This window comes from Pinus tabuliformis, chromosome X (assembly GCF_031772625.1).
Source record: "Pinus tabuliformis cultivar Carrire ecotype Pingquan chromosome X, CPIR1, whole genome shotgun sequence".
Taxonomy (NCBI): Eukaryota; Viridiplantae; Streptophyta; class Pinopsida; order Pinales; family Pinaceae; genus Pinus; species Pinus tabuliformis.
This window is the reverse complement of record NC_142308.1, coordinates 605,408,855-605,420,840: the sequence shown is the minus strand read 5'-3', so window position 1 is coordinate 605,420,840 and position 11,986 is coordinate 605,408,855. Positions and strand designations below refer to the sequence as shown.

The following is an 11,986-nucleotide window of genomic DNA, read 5'->3' as shown; positions in this document are numbered from 1 at the left end:
AGGATGGAAAACTTTGGAAAAGGGTCATGGTTGAAGAAATGGCAACCTTAGGAAAAAATTGGGCTTGGGACCTAGAGTTTTTCGCTCGAAGAAAGCCCACTGGTATGAAATGTGTAATTAAGAAGTTGAATGCATAAGATAAAGTGGAAAAGTACAAAGCTTGGTTAGTAGTCAAGGTTACTCCCAAGTAGAGGGAATTGACTTTCGCAAAAAAATATCTCATGTTCCTAAGTTAACTTTTATAAAATTCCTTTTTTCTGTTCCTACTACTTTTGATCGTGAAATAGAACGAATGGATGTGAAGGCAACGTTCCTACATCGATGTCTGGAAGAAGAAATCTACATGAAACATCTAGAAAGTTTTGGATTAGAGGTAAGAAGAAACTAGTAAGCAAGTAAAAAAATTATGTATATAGGTTAAAACAATCTCCAAGGATGTGGTATCAAAAATTTAACACTTACATATTGAGACTTCGTTTGACAAGGAGCAAATTGATCATTGTGCGTATTTTAAATTAATTGGTGATCATTTATTTATGTGCTCTTGTATGTGCATAATATGTTGTTGATTGAAAACAAGGGAATCATCAAAGATGTCAAAACTCAATTTTCCTTCAAATTTGACATGAAAGATCTTGTTACTTCAAATTTTATTTTGGGTGTGGAAATTAAAAGTGATTGGGAAAACAAGAAACAATAGTTGAATCAAAGAAACATGTTAAGACAATATTGTGGAAGTTTAATACGCAAGGCTATAGACCAATCAATATCTATATTCTTGTAGGTGTAAACCTATCTATAGACCAATGACTCAAGACGCGAAGAGGAAGAGAAGGATGATGCACACTGGGTTGGAAATACGGATCGCAAAAGATATACAAGTGGTAATGTGCTTAACCTCAAGTGGTTATGTATTTAACCTATTTGGAGGAGAAATTCATTGGATAAGCAAGAGATGTCTATAGTGGCACTCTCAACTACATAAATTGAATACATGGAAACCACTCATGCAAATAAGGAAGTTGAATCTTTACAACGATTGTGCTCAAGTATTGGGTTTGTATAGGAAGCGATAAGTTTATATTGTGATAATTATAGTGCAATATTTCTAGCAAGAAACCTAGCTTATCATTCTAAGACAAAGCATATTGTTGTTTAGTATCACTTTGTGAGGTACATGGTTGAAAACAAAGTGTTGTTGGTGAAGGTGGACACTTCGAAGAATTTTGTGGATTCATTAATAAAGTATGTGGACATTAAAAAGGTTTGGGTTTTTTTTGTGTGTGTAGAGAAACAAGTGGGAGAACGTTAGGTGTGTTATATTCTTTCCAATTTTCTCTTTTGGCACTTTTGTGGCACATGGTTTTTCGACCCATGCTTTTCTAATTCTAATTTAGGAATTAAGGTTGTAATATAATCCAAGTCAATGGATTAAGGATTTTGGATGCTGCGGAATCATATATATTGTATTGTAAGTGATGAAGTTTACTAATGATAAAAACTCGAGGTATGGCTCTAAACATTTTATTGATGTTTTTATGTGTGAATTCCATTGTTTACTTTTCTATTTATAAAAAATCTATATATGCATTGTTTACTGTAAAGATTTAAGGATTACGTAATAAGACTATAGCTCATTTTATTTGCACCGGTCTTAATTACGTAATAATTAAGACTCATCAAGAGTCAATAATAAGAATGAAGACTATAGCTCATATGAAAATATGGAGAGTAGGATAGCGCTTCCTCTTGCTGAAAGATGTTTTTAGTGATGGGAAAGGGATTCATTTTGGGATTTTCTTCCAATATCAATGCTTTGAAGGAGATTCCAACATTTTTTTTTTTTTTAATTGGCCTTGAGAAGTTACAACACTAGACATAAAATTAAAAACAGGACATCACCAGGGAACTACGGTGCATTATAATAGAAATCAGGCAATTAACATTTGTGAGCTACGTAATTGAGATTCTAAGCAATGAACTCAGTGCCCATTTCAGTACAGGAAACATTTATGGTACAGAAACAAATTCAAGGGAAACATAAATAGAAAAAATACAAAGCACTCTCAAACACAGACCTTGGCAAACCTATGATATTTAGTAAAAATTGAAGAATTTTTGTGGCCCTGATGATTCTAATAGATATATAATTAAAGGCAGGGCATCACATGAGAACTACAGTTCTTAATTAATAGAAATCAGAAAATTGATATCTGGGTACTATGTAATAGAGATTCTAAGCATTTTACTTCGTGATCATTTCTGTACAGGACACTTAAATGTTTCACATATATTTCCTACCAGGTATGTAGATGCCATTACATTACCATAAAAACTACTCTGCGTGTTTTCAAGGAGTAGACAGGCACCATGACTTAGAATTAAGGAAAAATATTGAATAACGAATAAAAACAAAGACACAACAGGTTTTAAGAAATAATTTTCTAAAAATCTTATCCATGCATCTAAATGTGTAGTATCAGAATCAACATATTTTAAAGGATGAAATTCCAAAAGTTTATTGTCCATGCTTATAAATGCACACCACCTATATAAAGAATTTCCTTCCAAGACATTCACCTATATATAGATATGGTATTTCCTGTTCCCTAGAATTTTGAGTATATGGTGGCCAAAACCCAGAGCATTTCCATGCTCCACATGGCATTATCTGAGGAAGTGCAACATCTATCCCCTACAATATTTGTTCATGGTTCTAACAAATGCAAAATTTGTATGAATAGCAAAGAGTTGAATCAAATTTTGAGGCACAGTTATGTACAGAATTTTCACAACATAATTGAGAATTTAGCACAGCTATCAACTTATGGAGGTTCTAGGGCGCCTCCAAAGGGCGGATCCAATAATGCAGCACTGGTATGGTCTGGTGGGTCGGCCCCCGGGACCGCACTGATCTGGTCTCAGCGTCTGCAGATCAGTCAATGGTTCTTTTGGTGCCCCGCGCCGATGGTAGTGCCCTAAAGAACTCTGTGATCTTCTGCATGGTGTCCGATCTCTGAAAACAAATGATGTCCCCATCTTCAAGCTGCGTGATTGACATCACCACAAATATAGGAAATAATATAGTGAGGGAACCATACTTAGTAACAAACTGCATTGCATGAATTTCGAATAATAAATCCCCTCAATGACCCTTTCTAAAATAAATAGAGATACAATAATGATAAAACAAGTATTGACAACAATGGTATAAAAGTGAACTAACCTGGCTAGATCGAAAAGTAATTCTCTTTTCAATGGGTTCACACGTGACATTTGGTTCAAATTTGATTTCCTACGTATTACAACACCCAATGCATCAAAAATTAACCAATGGATCATAGAAAACCAACAAACTAGGTGCAACAAGGATCCACAGATGCCTTGGAATAAGAATGCTTATAATCAATTTGCCAGCACCATATGACATCGTCACTAATTAGTGTCACAGTATCCAAAATCTTTTATTCAACTAACCTCGTAAAGATCAATTTCCTCATCTGGTGGAAAACCAGCCATGGCATTCAGCTTTGTAATAATTTCTATCGGCTTGCCCAGAGCCTTGACAAAAAGCCTCCCAACATACCTGAAAGACAACAACACTTAATCATATAGACCCAATAAAACATCCCACAAGGCATTGTATTGAAAGGCGAAGTGATTTAGAACATTCAAGATAAACAAAAGCTATTACCTGAGCTCTTCTCTCTCTGGATCATACAGTTTGAAAAACAAAAGTATATCATCTTTTGTTTTATCAGGAGGTGGGAGCAGTCGACGATCCTACAGATATAAAATTATAAATCACTATCAGGTAACACTGTCATAATGCCTATCACAACTGAAAAGCTGGCACCAGTCAGATATCAAACATTATTTTAGCAACTCAAAATTTACAATGACATGCAACAAAGGTAAGATGTATCTGTCTCTAAGGACAAGAAAGATGAGAAACAATTCCAGATATAATATATCAAAGGGAGCCTACATCTTCTACCACTACTGCAAACTGACAGCATTTCAATAGTCACATTAGTAATAAACAGATTCATAGTTCTAAGCAAGTTTCTATGGGTTCTTTTAATTAAACAATTAGCACAAATAAGCTACCAAGCCATTCCTTTCTTAAAAATGACACAAGTTTAATTATTCCATGGCTAACAAATAGACAAAAACTGTGATGTGACTGCTGTCATATTTCATTGCACAAGATTCCAGTGTATACCATGTTGAAAACAACAGTCCACATGTCAGATTGAGAAATTTACCGGACCATATTCAGCTTCCAAAAACAATCTCAATTCTGCGATGTGTGCCTTTTTTGAAGTCTTCCCCAAGATGCCGACCTGTAAACAATAAGGACTGCAATAAGTGCTAAAACTCAAGAAAACCCCAGGAAAACCGATTTTAAAAGTTGCTTACAATTGGGACTCCTCCAGATGTGTTAAGGGCCTGTTAGGACGGTGTGTATGGTTTTTACGCTCAGCCCACAGCCAAAACCGCTGAAATTGCACTGGAATACCAAATTCTTTTGCAACTTCTTCCTGCAAAAATAAAGATATTCCATTAAAAAAAAATCTACAAAGACGACTGATGGTGGAAATGAGAAATGACAAAAATACAGTAACAAAAATGTCATCAGACACTACATATAAAGGTCCTTTGAACATTGATAAGATACATATCAAATCTTTAAATTACAAAGGATAAACCATGATTAATAAATGGAGCAGAGAAAATCCATCACTATTTCCTGTGAAGGCCACAGTAAATCCCACACAAGAAACTCAAGAAACTGAAACTCTTAAACATTAATCTTACACTCTGTTTATCATGGGGCTACAGAACAACGGTCATTCCTTGATGCAGTTCATTACATCCACTAAAATATCCAGAATACCCACTATATTATAAATTTCCACTGTACTTTCTAGCCTTTTATTTCGGTGCAATATGTAGAAAATGATACACAATTATATTTATAACCTTCCATCCCTCATAATTGTTAAGTGGATATGGTCAATACTGCAAATGGTGATGTTCATTACACTTTCATTAATACCATACAGCCCTTCTACAACATTAAATAAGTGGGTATATGTATGAATAATTTCCCCGGTATGACACAAAAAAGGTGGAGAATTTTGGTAAGTTTTACTACGACACTTCTGCAAGCAGAAAATATACTTGAGGCAAATCATCTACCTTCTTCAGGTGAAATTTAGCAGGATGAGCAGAGCTAGAGATCAGCCTATTTCTTGGTTGGTATATTAGGGCCCTGGTGTCTCTTCCAGGTAGATAAGATAAGACCATTTTATTAATGTCCAACAACTGACCACAAGTGACAAAAGTAGGTTAATGTGACTGAAGAGTGCCAGTATACAGTGCAGCAGTGACAGCACAACTCGTAGAAAACACCAAAAATAATACAAGGAACAAACCCTATATGTATGTGTTATACCACCTCTGCACCTTTTATAGAATAGAGAGGCAGGATAAAACAAGCTCAGTTAAATCTATAAAGACTGCCAACAAATATTCTAGAAAGATTCAAGGTCATTTACCACTTAAAGTTTCTTAATTTATTGCACTATACAGTATGCCATTTCAATTCCAGAACTAAACAACATTTTTCGTAAATACCTTGATCTGTTATGAATAAAACTAGCATGTTACAAAAAGGCTAGCACCCTTTTGGTAGTTAAGCTGCACATTGTAGACCTGAAGCTAGTAATAAATTCACCCTGTTGTTGACACAGTTCAGCTTACCGCTCATAGAACACTGCTAGAAGTGGTTCATTAAGCTTATCAGTTCATTCTCTGTTGGGCCAATGGTGAGCCTGAGAGTAATTAATATAAAAAGGTGATATCTTCTAGCCTTCTTTCCAGATTTACATCTCATTATTTATCATGACAAGAGGCACATTGACAAAACCTGGTTTGTGTAACCCTCAAAAATGGACAAACGTGACCACTCTATATTAACAAGGTTAATTTGTTTCCTTCTTTTAAGACTGCAGACAAGAACTTATGTCCTATTATATTTTTATTTAAGCATAACTTTACATGATAGAACTGTAAACTGAAATTGCACAACTGTTTCAGCTGTACAAAAAGTACCAAAGTAAGATTAACACAAGTTGAAACAGTCATTAACATAAAATAGTACAGACCAATTGAAACAATCCATCTCAATTTTCAAACCTCTGGGAACCTCATGATTGTGATATTCCCATTCGAAGTGTTAAGTTTAGAATCTAGAAAGTTTGACATCATAGTAATATCGGTAAAAACTCTGGATACATACTGGTTACCTTGTGAGCTTAACCAAAAAATCATGTGGGTATCCAGTACATAAACAGTAAGACTGAGTTCTAAAACTGTGGGAGATGAAATGATTAAAGCCAACGTGCACATTGTCAGAACCAAAATTTATTTAATATGCCAGCTAGAATATAAACATAAATATTGAAGGATCCATTCCAATGTTGTGAACATCGGCATCGGGATAAAATCGGCAAGGGTTTGGAAAACCAAAAAATTGGCAAAATTAAGATACCATAAAAATATCTTTAAAACACGGCAAACATTGGCTAGGACAAAATATTGTGATTTTGATATAAAATCAGGATGTTATCGAGATGTTCACAACACTAGTCTTCATCTATTATGCATCATATCTTGCTTATCAAGCAGTAACAGACTACAGCATACTATGTTAAACTAAATGCCAAAGCCACTTCTTGTAACAAGAAAACAAAGTGCTTAATTTGCTCCTAGAAGTTATTACATAACAATCTACTTTAGGGACTTGAATATCACAGGGAAAGATTTTTGAAAGTACATTCTTGCAGGTATCCTTTTGACAAGAATGAATTTCATTCTGGGGATGGTTGTGCTATTGTGACAATATCCACTTGCATTGACATAGTGGTCTATGGATTATTTAGTTGTTTCTTATCAAATAATTAGGTTCTACCTTTTCTACTTGGTGTTCTTGTGTATTTATAACATTAAAAGGTAAACACCATAAGTAAGATATACACTATGAAACCTAACAAGGTAAAAAATTTATATATGATAGATCTTATCATCTTCTAGATATCATCTACATTAGATCTTATAAACTTACAAGTTACATTTTGTACCAAAATTCTCTATATTATAATAATTGATATATAACCTATATATTAAAGTATCAATTAAAACCTACGAATTTATATATACTCAAAATTTAGCGGTTGAAATTTAAAACACCAAACACCGATTATTTTATACAAGTATTGTATATTTAAAATGTACATATAAGTTACATATTTAAAATTATATGTTTAATTTGTTATATTAAGCTCCAATTTTTACAAACTATGAAAATATATTTATATTGTTTGTACTGCAGTTTCCCAACCATATCTGGATCATGACTTTCCACAAATCTGGCAGATACATATCCAAAACATGGTAATTTAGACACGGGGCTGGGCAACTCTCATCGTCTTTGGAAGAACAACCCTGCAGCTGTTTCCCAGTACCTTCTACATCTCCAAAACAAAGAAAGCTCATTGGTACAGTTGCTTACTCCCTAACACTTGCTTGTTGAAATCCTGCCTTGTAAAGAAAATGGGCGTACACTTGCCATGTTGCTTTATGATGAAATTCAATTTCATCTGTCAACTTCAAGCCTAAATTTTAAACAGTTTCAGCTTTCACCATCTGAAAATATCATTAATCCCTCTAATTTTTCCAATTCCATCATTGTTCAAAATAGTGACCATATAAAGGTAGGGCCCAAGAGGCAACTATGAGAACGATTCGATATCAAGATGACGTAATATATCAAAAACTGCATGGAAATATAAATTTAGGTTCTTCTCTGTGATTTTCCAATTGCTGTCTATCAGCCTTACAACTTAAACAGTTGACTCAGCAGAACAAACAGCTGACTAAAGGACGGTTATGAAAATTGCAAGCTTTAATTATTAGATTCTAATGAGATCCTTTGAGATCATAATAGCCAATACAAATTCCTACAATTTAAAAACTACAGCAGAAAAGTTCAATGAAGAAATTAATGATAGAAACAATATGTCTATATACAGAAAACTCAAAAATACATGATTATAAAAGAAAAACCTTTAGCACTGATATCAAAATTTTCTACAGCATAAAGAAGCCTGTCAACTTAAAGAGTATGAATGTGATCAGATGTGGAGGTCCTGTTCCAAACAGGACCATAAAAAGCTGATTACAAATGATAATACATTTTTCAATGAAAATATGAAAAGCTTCTTCAAGTCATTCAGAAAGGGAGAATCATAATAGCCAATACAAATTTCAGCAATTTACAAAGTACAGCAGAAAAGTTCAATGTAGAAAGTAATGATAGAAAAAATATGTCTCTATATAGAAAACTGAAAAATACATGATTATAAAAGAAAAACCTTTGGCATTGATATCAAAATTTTCTACAGCATTAAGAAGCAAATCAACTTAAAAAGTATGAAAGTGATTGGTTGTGGAGGTCCTGTTCCTAACAGGACCATAAAAAGCTGATTATATGTGATAATATTTTTTCCATGAAATTTGGAAAAGCTTCTTCAAGTCTTTCAGACAGGAAGAATCATACCTTGAAAGAGATAAAAGGAACTTGCTTCTGAATCCGAAACGTCCGGACCTTATCATGATCGACAAGATCAAAATAAATGTCCTTACCAATCTGATTAGAAAGATCTTGATCGCAGGCAACCTGTAACCAGAAAATATTATTTATTTCTCAATTATTGACATTTTAACATACATCAGAAATTTGAACATAAAGAAAATTTATTTTGCACAATTAATAAAGAAGATAAGAGTTACACAATTGATAAGAGACTACCTTTATAATTGTATAAAGATGTGCCTCTGCCTTTTCTTTCCGCTTCAGTTCTTTTTCCTTTTGTTCTTTCTTTAGTCTCACCTGTAAAATATAAATGCATGGTGCTTAGCATCACGATAAACAAGAGATTGAATGAACCAAGTAACTTGACGAAAGCTTTAATACATAATTAAACGCTGATAGTTGAACAACCAAGATATTGGATGAAACCAACTTGAGAAAGCTCTAATACATAAACAAACAATGATAGTTGAACAATTTCACAACCAAAATGCTCACCCTTAGGTGCTCGGCAATATCCTTCTTATCGACATTGCAGATAATCTTGTCCTTGTCAGTTCCTCTAACATAGACAAGCACATAAGCATTTGAATATTTTGTAAACTTAAATGGAGTATTGTTCAACCCAGGATTTGTCTGTGGAAGCTGCAACAACAAAGACAAAGAAAAGCATTGATATTTTTGAAAGCTTTCAGTGAAACTCCGAACAGCAAAATGGGTAATATTTTTACCTCCTCTTCACCACCATATTGTTCTTCCAGGGCTCTCTTAACATCTTCCTTTGTAACGCGTTAATCATCAAACTTGTACCTATGACAAAACTTCATAGGCATCTAGAAAGTAAACCATATTATTTAGCAGAACAAGCCCCCACATAATCAAATTACGGTTCAAATGGCATACCACTGATCTGAGAGAGTAGGCCTAATAAATGCATAATAATGGCCACCATGAACACCCCTGCTATGGACCAGAGCACTGCCACATAGCATCAGAGTATAAGCTTCCAGCACAAATATTTCATAAAAACAGAATCTAAACTTTAGAAAAATATACGAAAAGTAAGGCTATATTACAAAACTTAGAAGACTCGATCATAAAGCACTAAAGCTTGAGCAAACACAATTTAATCCATGGAACTATTAGTTAGAAAGCTAAAAATCACTAAATAAAGGAACATGTAAGTTTGTAACAGTCACACTAACAATAATAACCAAACAACACCCAATTTGATCATTCCCAAACAAGAACCGCACAATTAAAAAGATCCAACCAAAATCCAATATGCCACTAATTAAAAGAATAAACCATAACAGAAAATCATAAATGTTAAAACTGCTGATTCTCTGAATCATATGATCCCATCCCAATGTGATGCATTATGGTTATTCAGACAACCAAACAATGCCCAGACTTCCAAGTAGACCTCCAATGATTTTATGTAGAAGTCCTTACAAAACACCTCTCTAGAATCCTTCAATACAGTAAAGATTACCTCGCGTTGCTAATCCCTGATATAATTAAGAGGAACAAACAGTATAGGCATATCTTACTCTCAAGAAGACATTGTTATTGAATTCTTGCATGTTGATGTATGGTTGAAACCCTTTAACAAATACAAAATATAATGAAAAATAAAAGAAACATGGAAAAATATTAATACATAATTAGGCCCTCCAAAGGAAATGGTGTCATGTATACAGTAAAGATTACCTCGCTTTGCTAATTCCTGATATAATTAAGAGGAGCAAACAGCATAGGCATGTCTTACTCTCAAGAAGACATTGTTATTGAATTCTGGTGTGTTGATGTATAGTTGAAACCCTTTAACAAATACAAAATATAATGAAAAATAAAAGAAACATGGAAAAATATTAATATATAATTAGGCCCTCCAAAGGAAATGTTGTCATGTGGCCTATTTTGAAATCCCTTTGCAAACAACTGTAAATATTGTAAATGTTTAAATAGGATATTTCACAACATGGCCAAAGAGAGACCTCCAAGGAACCAACAACAATTCCCCATCAATGTGATGAAAATAACAAAGTGGAAACTTAATAGTGGGCATCATTAAAAAGATTACCTCACTTTGCTAATCCCTGATATAATTAAGAGGAGCAAACAGTATAGGCATGTCTTACTCTCAAGAAGACGATGTTATTGAATTCTGGTGTGTTGATGTATGGTTGAAACCCTTTAACAAATACAAAGTATAAGGAAAAATAAAAGAAACACGCAAAAATATTAATATATTAATATATAATTAGACCCTCCAAAGGAAATGGTGTCGTGTAGCCTATTTTGAAATCCCTTTGCAAACAACTGTAAATATTGTAAATGTTTAAATAGGATATTTCACAATATTGGCCAAAGAAAGACCTCCAAAGAACCAACAACAATTCCCCATCAATGTGATGAAAATCACAAAGTGGAGACTTAATAGTGGGCATCATTAAAAAGATTACCTCGCTTTGCTAATCCCTGATATAATTAAGAGGAGAAAACAGTATAGGCATGTCTTACTCTCAAGAAGACGTTATTGAATTCTGGTGTGTTGATATATGGTTGAAACCCTTTAACAAATACAAAAATAATGAAAAATAAAAGAAACATGGAAAAATATTAATATATAATTAGTCCCTCCAAAGGAAATGGTGTCATGTAGCCTATTTCGAAATCCCTTTGCAAACAACTGTAAATATTGTAAATGTTTAAATAGGATATTTCACAATATTGGCCAAAGAAAGACCTCCAAGGAACCAACAACAATTCCCCACCAATGGGATGAAAATCACAAAGTGGAACCTTAATAGTGGGCATCATTAAAAATTAGGTTTTAGGGAATTCATAAGGTTTTTCCATTTTTGGTTTTCTCCCTCTTTTGAGTGGGAAGGGCTACATCAGTACATAAATATCAAAATAACAAAATTTCCCCAAATTGGTTAATCTTGACCAATTTCGTCGAGAACAAATTTCCCCAAATTGGTTAATTTTGACCAATTTTGTCAAGAACAAATTTCCCCAAATTGGTTATAATTTTGACCAATTTTGTCAAGAACAAAGCCGTCTTTACTGAATTTGTCAATGACTGACCAATTTGGTTGACCACTTCCAACCAAAATCCCCCCAAATTAACCAATTTTGATGAAGTTCAACCAATTCCAATATCTTCTATGTTACTGTTTGCCTCCATCACTGTCCCACCATATCATCTATCATTTTCAAATCAAGGAATACACCAAACACTGATAATCAAGGATTAGTGGTCTCCTCCAAGAAAGTGTCATCACATCCAAAAATATTCCATTGCCAACCTTAAGATAA

The 11,986-nt window shown here is 33.7% G+C and overlaps 1 pseudogene across 1 annotated transcript in view; it reads right to left on the bottom strand.

Moving 5' to 3' along the window:
• The window catches only part of LOC149141494 (ubiquitin C-terminal hydrolase 13-like), a 65,360-nt pseudogene that overhangs the window by 39,043 nt on the left and 14,331 nt on the right, over positions 1 to 11,986 (bottom strand). Inside the window, exons 10-20 of the transcript XR_016265082.1 lie at positions 9,563 to 9,637; positions 9,391 to 9,469; positions 9,158 to 9,304; positions 8,879 to 8,959; positions 8,627 to 8,746; positions 4,423 to 4,544; positions 4,269 to 4,346; positions 3,695 to 3,783; positions 3,478 to 3,586; positions 3,227 to 3,295; positions 2,945 to 3,046 (exon numbers count right to left, since the gene is read on the bottom strand). The product of XR_016265082.1 is annotated as a ubiquitin C-terminal hydrolase 13-like (transcript). The remainder of the gene's footprint in view (positions 1 to 2,944; positions 3,047 to 3,226; positions 3,296 to 3,477; positions 3,587 to 3,694; positions 3,784 to 4,268; positions 4,347 to 4,422; positions 4,545 to 8,626; positions 8,747 to 8,878; positions 8,960 to 9,157; positions 9,305 to 9,390; positions 9,470 to 9,562; positions 9,638 to 11,986) is intronic.